The sequence below is a fragment of the Cebus imitator genome, unplaced genomic scaffold, assembly GCF_001604975.1.
Source record: "Cebus imitator isolate Cc_AM_T3 unplaced genomic scaffold, Cebus_imitator-1.0 Scaffold6, whole genome shotgun sequence".
Classification (NCBI taxonomy): Eukaryota; Metazoa; Chordata; class Mammalia; order Primates; family Cebidae; genus Cebus; species Cebus imitator.
Genome location: NW_016107321.1, coordinates 13064425 through 13079757, shown reverse-complemented (window position 1 = coordinate 13079757; position 15333 = coordinate 13064425). Strand labels below are relative to the sequence as shown.

General features: G+C 37.7%; 1 protein-coding gene across 1 annotated transcript in view; it reads left to right on the top strand.

Moving 5' to 3' along the window:
• The first annotated feature begins 6248 nt into the window (after window positions 1-6248).
• ESR1 (estrogen receptor 1) overlaps window positions 6249-15333 on the top strand; it is a 383841-nt gene continuing 374756 nt past the window's right edge. Inside the window, exon 1 of the mRNA XM_037742173.1 lies at window positions 6249-6373. The gene's annotated coding sequence lies outside the window, so the exon portion shown is untranslated. The remainder of the gene's footprint in view (window positions 6374-15333) is intronic.

Below are 15333 nucleotides of genomic sequence, written 5' to 3'. Positions count from 1 at the left end.
CTGTGCCTGTAGTTCCAGCTACTCGGGAGGCTGAGGCAGGAGAATTCCTTGAACCTTGGGAGGTGGAGGTTGCAGTGAGCTGAGATTGTGCCACTGCACTCCAGCCTAGTGCCTGGCGACAGAGTGAGACTCTGTTTCAAAAGAAAAAAAAAAAGATGACAATCCTAGAGAACTCAGTGTGAGTAGACTTGCTGGGGTTCCTGACTTTTGCTGGAATAGAATACCACTGGCTTTTCAACATTTCTTTTCCCAACTGTTTGCCTGTCAAAATGGCCAGCAGCTCAGCTCCCTAAACATATCTTTTCCACTAGATTGGTTCAGAAGAAGCCATCAAGCTACTTTTGCAAATGGATGATCTGCTTTTTTGAGATCCTTCTTTCCTCTGCTGTTCATAGGAATGATCTCACTGTATTATTTCCTTTTGGAATGTTATTAAAGACACCAAGAAATCAACAAGAAAATTTGAGTTTATCTGACAGAAGAAACTGGCCTTTTGTACTCTAATATTTATTTATTAGAACCAATAACTTGTCAGAATTCATTTGCTTAAAACCATGTAAAGAAAGCTGCTTAAAAAAGATAATTGCATCACATACAGTAATCTGTTTTAGTAACTTTCACTTTACAACTATGTGACGAATAAAGAAACAAATTGCTCTTTCTTTCCAATAAGGAATTTTGGAAATTCCTTACTGAAAAATTCCAAATTTTAGTAAATTTCCAAAATTTAAGATGTTGGAAATCCTACCTGCATCAAGTTTTCTGAAAGAATATTTAGAGATTAAGGTTACGTAGAATCCAATATATTGATAGTTTAATTTAACTCGCATTGTTAAATTCTTTTTCTAATTTTATTTAATAAATGAGTAATATTGACAAGGTCCTGGCTGTGGTTTATTATGGTCTGTTTTATAATCTCTACTCATAGCCAGATTAAAAGTGCCTCAGGGCCAGGTGCGGTGGCTCTTCCTGTAATCCCAGCATTTTGAGAGGCAGAGGCTGGTGAATCACTTGAGGCCAGGAGTTTGGGACAAGCCTGGCCAACATGGTGAAACCCTGTCTCTACTAAAAATACAAAAAATTAGCCAGGCGTGGTGGCACATGCTTGTAATCCCAGCTACTTGTGAGGCTGAGACAGGAGAATCACTTGAATCCAGGAGGCGGAGTTTCAGTGAGCTGAGATTGCACCACTGCACTCCAGCACGGACGACAGAGACCCCATCTTAATAAATAAATAAATAAACAAATAAATAAAAACTTTAAAAAGTGCCTCAGGTACACCTTGTGCCTTAGGAAGCGCCTGGTACACACTGGTGTTTGGCACATAATTGTAGTGTGAGATTGTGCCTGACATGTTCCTTGAGCCCTAGACAATCTCTATCAGGTATGATCAGTTAGGCTAATAACATGATATATGACTATTACATAATAGCACATTATAATATGTGTCTAAAGCCATAATGTCAACTAATACAATTAAACATGGTAGAATGTGATGAGTGCTTGGAAAGTGATGAGTGCTGTGGTGAGGAAGCATATAGAAGGCAGATCTGGGGGCAGGATGGTTAGGGATAGCTTTGAGTAGGAAGCAGCTCTTGACCATGACCTTGAAGGCCAGGTAATGTTTACACGGCAAGATACAAGGAAAAGGAAAAACATAATGAAAGGCATGGGGGAGAAGGTTTTGGGAAACCATTCATCAGCCTGACAGGAACATAGTTAAGAAAATTGCAGAGAGGTAGTAGGAGGTAATTTAGAAGTGGAGAGTCAGATGTCCTATTAAGGAGCTTGGACTTTATCTTGCAGGCCCTAAAGACATTAGTGTAGGATTGGAATGAAATAAAGACTTAACCTTAGAAAAATACTGTGTGGATTGAAGTCTTCAGATGAAGAGTGGGTACATCAATTTGGAGGTGATGGAAATAGTTCGAGAGAGGTGTCACACAATTGAAAAATTCTCTTAGGACTTGCTTTTTGAAATCTCGATTGTTTACGGTTGTAAAGATTTTGTTTCAGAAATGACTGGTGGAGAAAGACGTATATCGAGAGTCAAAAGATGGGACTGTGCCACTCATGCTAGTAGAAAACTTCAAGCTTGGTGCTCTGTTTTTCTACCTGTCAAATGGGCATAACAACTGCCAGAACATCCATCAAAAGATTATACTAAGCGATAGAACTTTGAAAGGTAACAGGCCTCATGTGTGTAAAATGCCATTTACTTGGAATATTTTTATACTAAAATTATTTTCTTTGGACAAGATAGAGATTCCGAAGAGAATCATATTTCTATGAGATTAGGATTCAGATCATTAGAATTTATTCATAGTTAATAAATAGATACTTTATATTGTGTACCGTTTTAACACCTCACTTCCCTCACAAATGGATGCAATCATTGGACTAGGGGAAATGTATGGTCCCTGCAGTTGTAGCATTTTATGATTCTGTAGTTTTTGCCTTCAGCAACCTTTTCTTAGAACAGTGATTTAAGGCCGGTGGCTCACACCTGTAATCCCGGTACTTTGGGAGGCCGAGGTGGGCAAATTGCTTTTTCTTAGGAGTTCGAGACCAGTTTGGGCAACATGGCGAAACTCCCTCTCTATAAAAATACAAAAATTAGCTGGTGATAGTGGGTGCACAGCCTTGAGAGGCCAAGGTAAGAGGATGACTTGAGCCCAGGAGATACAGGCTGCAGTGAGCTGAGATGGTACCAATGCATTCCAGCCTGGGTAACAGAGCAAGACCTTGTGTAAAAAAAAAAAAAGGGGGACTTCAGATACTGACAGTATAAGCACACTCAAACCCATGCGCATCTGTGCTGGGAATAAAAGACAGACATGTTCTCATTCCACTGATTTAGGACTCTGGTTGGAAAGGAAAACTGTAACGTCTCCTGCAATTGCCTAAAGTGCTTTACGTTTACGGGAATGGAAAAGCTAAATTCTGCGATTTGTGGGTAGAGGAAAGGAGGACAAGTGTCCTTTCTGACTTCCTCTTTTTCTTTCTCTTCCAAGGGGAAATAAAAGGTTAAGGCAACAATTTAAGAAGGAAAGGCAAGGAGCTACTGAGGCTAGGGTTGGTAGGGAAAGACCAAACCCACTAAATAATTTGATTTCAGTTACAGTAAATCTCAAATGATGATGCTACACTCCTGAGAAGGTTCCATGATGGAAATGCGTGGGCTTTGAATTTTGAGCAAAGACATACCAGGAGAGGGTGACATTATAACACCCAGCAGGAAGAACACCGCTTATGTCAGTTTGATGGTACTATTCCACCAGATCACTCAGTCTTCACGAATCAAGCAAATAGCTACCTCACATGTCATTTGTAAAGGGAAAGACTCCTAGGAAAATGTTTTCTAGGAAAGGGAAAAAAGCAGAAAGCAAAGGTCTCCTGCTTACTATAGCATTCATGTTACATAAGCAGGATTAATGTAATAGAGTATTAATTACTTAAAACAGTTCAAGTATTATTCCTATCTGGGCTCTGCAGGGCCCTTGCTTCACTTCTTTCTCACTATTTGGATTCTGTCCATTTTACTCCTCCCTCTGCACTTGGAATAGAAGTGAAATTTGTTGTGCCAATTTTCTACTTGTTAGAAGCTATGGTAATGTTCAGTAGGGGAAAAGATTTGTACTGCTACATAGAAGGAGATTTTGGGATTATGTAAGCCTTTGTTGATGGGATTCCTAGAATCCACTACCACTGGGTACACTAGACAAGTTTGTAGATTTACAAAAGTGTGTAACATGGGCTGTACTTGATTTCTCTATCCAGCTTTTTGGTTCTAAATTTATTGCCAGTTTTATTTATCAAACCTATTCTCAGTGGAGTAGTGTTTTCTGTGGTCACAAGGAAACATCTGTAAGCTTAAACCTTGGAGGCAGGTAGCCAGTTAGAACATTTGGCATATGAAGCTTAGATAGCAGAAGAGAAAAATTAATCAAGGCAACCCTCAAAAATATTGAGAAGGCAACTAAGAAAAATTTCTTATCACTGACAGACTGCAGTATTGAGTTCGTTTTAATGAAGAAATGTCAGAATACATAATGAATCAATGAGGAGTGTCATATTATGGCAAGTCTCAATGTTGATGTCAATTTCGACTGCCAGGATTTATGGTAGATTATATAATGGAATCCTGAGTTCTGAGAGATCAAAGGAAAATGCTGGCTCTTTCTTCATCCATTCTCTTAGGTCAAGCCTACCCAGCAAGAAGCCAAGTTGAGAACTGAGCAATTATCTGAAGTGGGCAGTGGAGACGGCCAAACCAGATAATATATAACCAGAAAGTCACCGTGGAGGGAAAATGTGGACTGAAAATAGGCTAAGGGGTGGAGGTAGAATGTCAAGCCATTTGGTCAGTGTCCACAGTCCAAATTCACTGAACAACAGCCAATTCCTTACTTCATGTGGCTATTTAGAGCGAGACTAATAGACTAGGGTAAAAAAAAAGAAGAGTTCATGACTAAGGTTGTTGCATGTTTGTGCAAAATTTCTTCAAATCTCTGTTATGATCTGTTACATGTCTAATTCTGAGTACTTCCAGGGATTGTATTTCACTATTTTAGATTAGTGGGTTCAAGTGGTGGAGGAAGCCCATATAATCTGACTTGCATGGAGAAAACAAGTCTTTTTTATAGTTTAGTTGAGTGTTATATTTAATTAGCCTTTTCCCCCTCCATAACGCATGCTTGTGAATTTTCCATTTAAAGTTCTGAGGCTCTGACCTTTATAATTTCCTCATGGAGCAATTTCTGTATCTCCTTTAGTAGAACATAGCAATGAATTATGCAAGTTCCCAGAATAGACTTTGTGTTAATTTTGGTTTTTTAAAAACACAACTACCAAAGTCTCAGGACCAGTGTGGTATTTATTTCTTCGATTTGATATGGAAACCATAAACTACTTACTTTGAGCAGATGTTTCCCAGTCCTAAAATTTAGCTATCAGTCCATTGGCACCTTCAAATCTGTCAGGGTGCACCTGCTAATTCTGAAGCCTCCCTAATTCAATGTTAAACTTTCCATTTGTTTTTTTATTGAGAAAAAAATTTGTAAATTAGGTTCACTATTGCTTGGAATTAGGGAAAATAGATAGGCATGCCAATATTTCAGATGGAAAAACAAAATTAAGAATTTAACAAGTTTTTCCTCTCCACTGTATCATGTGTTGTATATTTAAAGCTGTTATACAACATTTTAAAAACAAACAAACAAAAAAACCCCAGGGCCTTTTTCCAAGTGCTTAGGCTGATGTTTGAAATCCACAGTAAAAAATGCCCTATGGAATCATCTTTTAAAGCACCCCACAGGAGTCTATTGAAAAATCTTAAGGTAAAAATTCAGAAGAATTTTATATACAAGTAAGAATTAAGAATATTGTTTTATAAGCAATAGGGAAAAGCTGTATTAAGTAGCATTGCTCAATTTCTCACTTGCTCTGTGCAGTGACTGCTTTTTCGACCATATATCAATGTCTGAATCTTTGTGGTAAAACCATATCTACCACAGCCACGGCGGGTTTTATTCTGCTGCTGCACATGTGATTTGAGACATTGTGGGCTGGGATTTTTGTTTTTTAAATTTATTTCTAATGGCAGCAAAGTGGATCTATAGAAATGGAAGTCATCTGTAATTCCAGCACTTTGGAAGGCCGAGGCAGGCAGATCACCTGAGGTCAGGAGTTCAAGACCAGCCTGGCCAAACATGGTGAAACCCGTCTCTACTAAAAATACAAAAATTAGCCAGGCATGGTGGCTTATGCCTGTAGTTCCAGCTACTGGAGAGGCTGAGTCAGGAGAATTGCTTGAACCTGAGAGGTGGAAGTTGCGGTGAGCTGAGATCAAGCCATTGCCTGAGTGACAGAGCGAGACTCCGTCTCAAAAAAAAAAAAAAAAAAAAAAAAAAAAAAGGAAAAAAAAAAAAAGGAGAAGAAATGAAAGTCATCCCGTGGACCTGAATTGGTGTAGTGGATTATGTCCCGTACATAAATGAAGAAATGCTTGCCAATGGCATCAATGGCAGCTAGCTTAAGCCCTACTCAGCTTTGTAAAAGAATGTAATCAAGGAATTTGATCTGAACAGATAAGCCAAACATTGATTCTTCAGTGCCTATTGATAAGTGAGACTACTTTTCTTTTTAACAGCCTTATTTCACTTCAGTGGGGAATTAAACCAGCTTTAATTAAGGAAACCTGTAGAAATCAGCCGTATCTCCCTTTCCTTCTCTGTTAAAAAAACAAAAGGAAGAAGAAAGACATAATCACAAAGATCTCTTCACATTCTCCAGGACTGCAGTACCAAATATCAGCACGGATCTTCTTGAAAAAGGATGTAGATCTTAATCTGAATTTTGAACCATCACTGAGGTATGTGTGAACGTATTAGTTTCCTCTTTCTCTGTACCAACTTTGTCCATGAATTTATAAGATCTAATTTGGTCATCAGTTTGGAGAATGATTTTTCATTTAATTTCTTTGATTATCAAGTATGTATTGCCAGGGGCTCAGCAGTACACTTAGTATCTGATGGGTACTCTACGGGTGTTGCTTTGGTTGAAATTAAGGATATAATCCATGAACTACCACCATTTAAAAAAATCCTCTGGGGAGGAAGGCAGCAAATCACACTGCCATGTGTGTACCTATGCAAAAATATTGCATGTTCTTCACATGTACCCCCAAACCTAAAATGCAATAAAATGAATAAATGGGGGGGAAAAAAAAGAAAGAAAGAAAAAATTAGACCACAGTGAGCAGTGATCACGCCACTGCACTCCAGCCTGGGCAACAGAGTGGGACCCTGTCTCCCCAAAAAAAAAAAAAAAAAAAAAATCCTCAACATCTACTATGTGGGGGTGAGATTTCTTTGCATATTATCAGAGAGGTTAACCAATTTATCTGCATGCTGAATAGTCCACTCTAAGTATGGAAAACCCAAGCTTTTTTTTTTAATTTTCTTAAAATAGAGTTTTTATTTCATTCTTTTTTCCTCAGAGCTTTACCATAGTTTCCAGGAAATGAAAACATTTCTTGATTTGAATTTCACAACCTCCTTCTTCTCTTGCCAGTTGTATGGTGCTAATAGGAAGCAAAACGTACTTCTAATTTACTTTTAATTTAACCCTAAAATAGGAGAACATCTTCAGAATATAGACTTTATATATTCGGTGACCTACCTAAAAATAGAGACATAATTCTTACATTCTCAGTCATTAAGAAACATTTCTATTGAATTTAATTATTCAAAGCAATAGGTAGCAGTTTCACAAGGGAAAAGATAAGCCATGCCACTTGTATTTGTGGTCACCAAATAATTACATTATTTTTATTTAAAATTAAGATAAAATAACTTACTGATCTTCAAGTCCATTTCTCATTTCCTCCATAAAACATTTTAAAACTAGTTCATAAACCTCTTGAAAACTCATGCCTATGTTACAATGAAAGTGCAAATTGTCATTATTGCCTAGAAGCCAACTCTAGAGGCTGTGTATCTATGTAGCGTTTTGCAAATCCAGTAGCAGGCATGTGATATAAAGATTAAATGCACCCTGATTTGTGAATACTATCCTAACCTTCAAAACGGTCAAAAGCACAGAAAGTCTAGGCTTTTTAAAGTAGAACCTGCCCAAATTGCAAGGGAGGGGTTGGGTATAGGACATACGTCTCTCTGCCAATCAGCTTGAGATGCCAGCGGACTAAACCTGACTTCACTAAGGACCAGCCTGGCAAACATTACTCAGCATGGCAACTTTGTAATTGTAGAACGGGCCTGTTTGGTGAAGTATTTCAGGACAATTTTTAGCTGGACTTTTTCTACCCTACTGCATAGGAAATGAAGGTTTCTAGGCAAAGACTTTATAGTTAGTGACTAACCAAAAATGGTAAATAAAGTCACCAACTCCAGGCTTAGCTACTGTACTCAAAAGTGCTGCGGGACTCGTCAGGCCAGTCTTCTGAGGCTGGAGGTGCATGTGAAACCCCCAGAGTCTTGACTGCAAGGGCATGGCTGACTGCAGGCTGTTTAGAAGCACCCTGCCCCAAGAAACTCCCCTGGCTTACAAATTTTGAACAGTTTTGGTTCTAATCCGTCTGCTCAGACTCTGAGTAGCTGTGAATGAGCTGTCCTGTGAATCACAGAAATGTTAATGGGTGAGCTGCTCTAGCTTCTTACTTTTTATTTTTGAGAAGGAATCTTGCTCTGTTGTCCAGGCTATAGTGCAGTGGCCGGATCTCGGCCCACGGCATCCTCTGCCACCCGGGTTCAAGCGATTCCTCTGCCTCAGCCCCCTATCTGGGACTACAGGCGTGCCCACCAAGCCCGGCTCATTTTTTTTTTTTTTTTTTTAAATTTTAGTAGAGATGGAGTTTCACCATGTTGGCCAGGATGATCTCGATCTCCTAACCTCATGATCCTCCCACCTCGACCTCCCTAAGTGTTGGGCTTACAGGCGTGAGCCACTGCGCCTGGCCCTAGCTTCTTACTTTTAAGTAGAAAGTGCCTGTAGCTCATTGCTAGCTTGATGCAGAGAGTTTGACTCTCCTTTCGGGCAACAGGGAGAGGTAATGAAGAAATAGGGGGAAAAATAGGTTTTAACACACCAAAGAGACTTCTATCTAGCTGAGGCTGAACAAAGTCGGAGAATCAATGCAAGTCACTGTGGTTTGGATCTCATACCATTTTCAACATACACCTCCTTTTCTCTTTTTGTTTCTATACCTGTCAGCCCCTGAGTAGTCTTGCATTGCTTTCCCCGCTTTGAAATTTTAGATCCAAAATTGATTCCAGAAAGGTCTAAGGTCCTGCTGCTGAGATTTTGAAAGAGAGCTGAGGCTGGGCGCAGTGGCTCAAGCCTGTAATAGCACTTTGGGAGACCGAGGCGGGCGGATCATGAGGTCAAGAGATCGAGACCATCCTGGTCAACATGGTGAAACCTCGTCTCTGCTAAAAAAAAAATACAAAAAATTACCTGGGCATGGTGGCGTGCGCCTGTAATCCCAGCTACTCAGGAGGCTGAGGCAGGAGAATTGCTTGAACCCAGGAGGCGGAGGTTGCGGTGAGCTGAGATCGCGCCATTGCACTCCAGCCTGGGCAACAAGAGTGAAACTCCGTCTCAAAAAGAAAAGAAAAGAGAGAGCTGAAACAAACTGTTGGGATTCTAGATGCCTCTGAGCATCTACCTGAGTAACTGTGTTTAGTTGGGTCACCAGAAGAATTCTCCATTTTTGCTGCCCTTCCAATTTATAAACAACACAGAACATCAGTGGTTCTCCCATAATCAAATATATTTGGCTCTATTAATATTAAGTTTTGGTCTTGAGTAGAAAGATTCTAAGGGCTAAAAAATAAAAGATATAAAATGTCTGTTAATGGGTTAGTATAGAAGTCACACGTGGGATTGCCCCCATTTCCTCTTTCATTTTTTTAAGATCCAACACTCAAGCTACAAAAGTTGATTCTTTTGTTTTGGAGACTGAGTCTTGCTCTGTCACCCAGGCTGGAGTGCAGTGGCATGATCTTGGCTCACTGCAACCTCTGCTTCCTGGGTTTAAGCGATTCTCCTGCCTCAGCCTCTGGAGTAGCTGGGATTAAAGGGACACACCAACATGCCCAGCTAATTTTTGCATGTTTAGTAGAGGCAGGATTTCTCCATGTTGACCAGGCTGATCTCAAACTCCTGACCTCAGGTGATCCACCCACCTCAGCCTCCCAAAGAGTTGTCTGAGCCACCGAGCCTGGCCACAAAAGTCAATTCTTAAAACATAAAACTTCCATTTCTTTTATGGTCTACTTTAATCATGTCTGGAGTCAGTGATCTCAGTTAAATAGTTTGTAGAATGATAGTTATGATACCTATTCATTTACCCATCAGATTATTTTCTGCTGGCCATTGTGCTTTATAGAAAACAGCTTATTTGGTCATTACAACAGCTCTAGGAGTGGGTTTCATTATGCCCACTTTCTAGGAAAGCAAACTAAGGCTTTGAGAAATCAAGTAATTTGCTAAACACTACCCAGCTGGTAACGATATTGCAGGACTTGAACTTAGGATGATAACTCGAGATCTTGGTCCCTGTAAATATGGGTTTCCACAGGCAGAGGACTTAGATATTGAAGCAAATATAGAAGCAGTTTAAAAAGGAAAGACTTCCCATAGGGAGCTTGTCATCCATTGAATGAGAAGCTCAGACTTCCACTGTGAAATGATATTTGTATCCCCATTGTGTGCAGCAGATGGGGACTCTCATCATTGTAACAGCACATTTTTCTGCATATAAATGACATTTAATAGAGCTGACAGAATATATATATCTGGAACACTTTTACTTAGCAGAAAGGCAATGGGCTAAGATTAGCTGACCAGTAATTTTATTTATCAAGCCCAATTCCCATGCTGACTTCTCTTCTGCTAGTGAAAATGTGTCATCAGATTTGGTCCCAAGCTGGAAAGGTAAAAGGATCCTTTCACCAGTAAACAATACCCATGCCATGAGTTTTGCTTTCCTAGTGAAGTCTGATATGGATCAATGACCTATATCATTATGTTGGGGGTTTCTAAACATATATGAACTAAAGATGGAAAAGATGATGGAAAAGATGGAAAGAGGTGACTCAGATATACAAAGGCTTGCAGAGAGAAGGATAATTCAAAAAAATCGGTAAATCACACGTGAATAATCATGAACTGACTACAACAGAACAATATGTGTTCATTTCCACTAATGAATAAGCTGCCATTATGTCTTTTCATTCTCTATTTGGGACAAATTACTTCTCTGCTGTATTTCCATTCTTACAGGAACCTATCTGCTGTGATTTTTCCCAGTTTTGACTTTATCTTGTTGCTTTAATCTTGTCTCTAAGTAAATTGCAACCCCAGCAAATATATTCCAGTATTGTTTATTGTAATTCCTGCCTTTATGTCAGGTGGCAAGAGGAAGGGACTTGTTTTATTAATTTATCAGTCTGGGTGTGTGCTAAGAGGAATCTTAGTACACACTTTGATTACGGTAGATTGAGTCTAAAAGCTGGTTTATTCCATTTATTTTGGTCTGCCTGCATAACAAGGCCACACAGCTGATTATAATGGTTTTCTATGTGTCATATTGTTGGCCTGACATATAAAATCAAATAAGATGTACCAGAATTTTCTGTACAGTCTGAAGCTATATGTGCACAATGATGAATGAAAAATCTTAATTATTTGGACTTTTGGGTTCCATGATGCCAGAGAAAGCCAGACACCAAGAGCTTGAATCAGCTAAGACCTAAGACCCTGAATATACATATAGATGTTTACATTTTCTTCCTACTGCAACATTCAGCCATTGCTTTGGTACCTATTTAAATAATATATTACTGCTCATCAAAGTGGAAATAAACGTTTTGTTACTAGTTGAGTATTGAACAGCTCTTCATAGGTTTGTGATTTTGACTCATCTCCGCCAGGCAGGACCCATTTCTTCAACTTACTTTGGCAATAGGAGAGACTGACTGTGTGCTTGAAAGTGATCTACCTCTGTTTCTGTTCATCTTTCTTCAATCCCGCTGGGCCATGGGAAGAAGAGGTTGAGGCATCCTTGTTTGCCTCAACAAGGAAGCACAAGGCCATCCCAGGGTGGGGGAGGAGAGAGGTGGGAGGGAAGAAGCATGCCCAGCAGGGCCACTGTTTACCTTGCTGGCTGGTCAGGTCCTTTTGGGGTAGATTTCCTGGGATAAGAGCAAAGCTTATTGGTTGTCCTTGCTGTGCCACAAGAGCACACCAGGTGTACGCCCGCAGCCTTGCTTGCCTTCCCACAGCCTGCCCTTGCTTAGCGTTTCAGCTGATATCCTTTCTGCTCAGGAGGAGAAACCAGAGAAAACATGGAAGGAGTGTTTCCAATGTTAAGCCCTTAGACCAAACTACAGAAATCTGTTCTACCTGGAAACTCAAAGAAATAAATCATGACTGCTGTTCAGCAGAGGTAAAATAAAAAGCAGCTTTGCTGGTTTGGAATCATGCTTTCTCTGTAGCCTCTCTGAGAGCTGCCTACTGGAAGGATTTGTCCTCCAAATGTGAGGATTTGTGGTGTTCCAGGGTTTATATGATACTGGCAGGATAGTTTGCTAATCTAGAGGGCTGTGCTACGACTTTTATCCAAGGGACGTAAGCTGTGTGTTTAGGTTACTGAGCATCTAGCACAAAGCTCTAATGTTGAAGGAGCACTGAGGCAGGCTATGTCTCTGAACATGTAGAGTTGACTAGATATGCCAATGTTCATTTCAAAATGAAATCATTATCTTTCTTTCGCTTCCATTTAAAAATGATTATTGCGGTTTTGCATATTGTTGAATGCATATTAATTTTAGCAAGTTTAAAAAAGAGATAAGCATAAAGACATACATAAAAATCACTTATATTCTCATCAGCCATAGATAATAATAACTAATAATATTTTAGTACATTTTATTATAGTCTTTTTCTTAGCAATATGTGTGTAGGTATACATATTTAAGTGTATATATATGTAAATTTGAAAAACATGAAATATTCCCACAATATAATTAATAAAAATCCAAGATACAACACAATTTTCATTTGTAATATATAGAGTATGTATATGTATATACACATTATATGTATTTATGAAATATATGCATAAAATAGACACACAGGTATGTATATGGCAAATTGAAATGATGTATCTTGTAGATTTTATTTAACATTAGAATTTATTTACATTACTTAGGTGTTTTAACAAGGATTGTTGTCCACACCTGTTTATTTCCTTAAAAGTAATTCCAAAAAGTGGAAATAGAATGGCAAGGGGCAACGTTCTTTATAAAGTCCTTAAGGAGTGTCACCAAATATTTTTTACTTCCTTTTGAAACATGATTATATTCTGGAAGTTCTCTTTAAAAATTCCAAGCAAAAATTGTTCAAAATCCCATCTAGAAATCAAACCACGATTTTATTTGGCTATGCCCCTTGTAGTCCTTGTCTACAAACTTATTCTATTATTGAATATAATAGATAATTTCCATTAATTTAACAAATAGAATTTTATTTTTTACATTTTCTCCTGTTTTGTGCATGCATATTTTCTGTTATGTTACAGACATTTTGGGGGTCTTTTTTCCTCCTCTTTTCCTTTGTTTTTTTCTTGTTCTGTACTCCTTTAGAGAAATCAGTAAATACAGGTTGATGTGCATAATCTACTCTTCTCCATGCTCACACAACTCAATATTTACACCATGCAGTAATTTTCAGGGCAATGGTGCCTGTTCATCATAAATTGTGGGATAAGGTTATATACATAATATATGTGTATGTGTATCTTGGTTTTCTCACTTTGTGATATATCTTGAAGATTCTGATAAATCTTATAGATCTATTTCATTATTTTCAGTAGTTGCATACAGTATGAATTTACTATAATTTATTCAAGTAATCTGCTTTCAACAGATACTCTGTTGTGAAGTTTCCAACATATAAAAAAGTGCTTTCACTACAAATATTCTTAGATATGTATTCTTAGTAATTGGGAGTTTTATTTTTATGGTGTAAGTCTTAGGAGTAGAATTACTGGTTTAAAAGTTATTATATCTTTAAATTTTTATGGGTTTTCCATATTATTTTCTAAAAATATTATGGCAAATCACAGTTCCACTAGTATCATTGAGAGTATCATTTTCCTCACTAGCACCCTTATTTCCCTGCTTTCTAATCTTTGCTGATCTAATGAGTAAGAATTATTAATTTTTCATTTTCTTGACTTCATTTTCTTTCATTTGACTTCATTTTCTTGAGCTTAAGCATTTTTTCACATTATTGTTGTTCCTTTGGATTTTCTTATCTGTCAATTACCAATCGATATCCTTGACCTATTTCTTTCTTGTATAGTTGCTTTTCTCTTACTATATATCAAAATCAAGATACACACACACACACACACACACACACACACACACACACACAGATACATTGTGGAATGGCTAAATACACCTAATTAACATGTGCATAACCTCATGAAATTATCATTTTTGTGGGGAGAACACTTAAAATCTCTCAGCATTTTTCAAGAAGATAATGTATTGTTATTAACTATAGTCACCATGTTGTACAATGGACCTCTTGCACTTAGTCTTCCTATTTAACTGAAGTTTTGCATCCTTTGACCAACATCTTTCCAACCCTCTCCTCCCCCACTGCCTCAGCCCCAGTAACCACCATTCTACTCTAGGTCTATGAGATCAACCTTTTTAGATTCTACATATAAATGAGATCATTCGGTATTTGTCTTTCTGTACCTGGCTTATTTCACTTAACATAATGTGCTCCAGGTTCATCTATGTTGTTGCAAATGACAATATTTTTCTCTTTTTTAAGGCTGCATGGTATTCCATTGTGAACATATACTATATTTTCTTTATCCATTAATCCATTGATGGATACTTAGATTGATTCTACATCTTGGCTATTTTGAATAATGCTGTAATAAACATGGGAATGCAGATATGGCTTTGACATACTGTATACATTTCCTTTTGGCTTATACACAGTAGCGGGACTGCTGAATCATACAGTAATTTTATTTTTATTTTTGTGGGAACCTCCATACTGTTTTCCATAGTGGCTCTACTAACAGTGTGCAAGGTCCCTCTTTGCTCCCCATCTTTGCCAACACTTTTAATCTTTTGTCTTTTTCATGATAGTCATTCTAACTGGTGTGAGGTGATATCTCATTGTGGTTTTAATTTCCATTTTCTGATGATGAGTGATGCTGAGCATTTTTTCTATAAACTTTTTTTGTGGTCAATGAATTGCTAAATCTTACCCCATCAATAATTTTCTTTTGTTTTTACTTTTGTAATTTTCTGCTATAAAATTAAAAATAATTGACGAAATAAAATTATTACTCCCATATATATTCTGGATTTCCTATCTTACTTCAAAAGGTCTTCCAACCTCCTATTTTCTAAAATTTTCTTCTAAAAATTTCCATTTTTAAATTTTATTATTTTTAACATTTAGTATTTTTTATATCTGGAATTTATTTTTATAAAAAATAGAAGGCTCAGCTAAATCTCTTTTTATATAAAGAGCCAATTGTTTAAACATCATGTTAAATAGTATATTCTTCAATAAATTAAATTATATTAGCATCAACTTAAAAAATTCTTTCTGTAATCTACGAATCTATTTATTTATTGCCAGGCCTGAGATGTATTGCTTTGATTATAATAACTGTACAGTCTATTTTAACATTTGGTAAGTCTGATGCTTCCCACTCATTAATATTATTCATAATCTTGGTCTGGCTTTCTTTCTTTCTTTTTTTTTTTT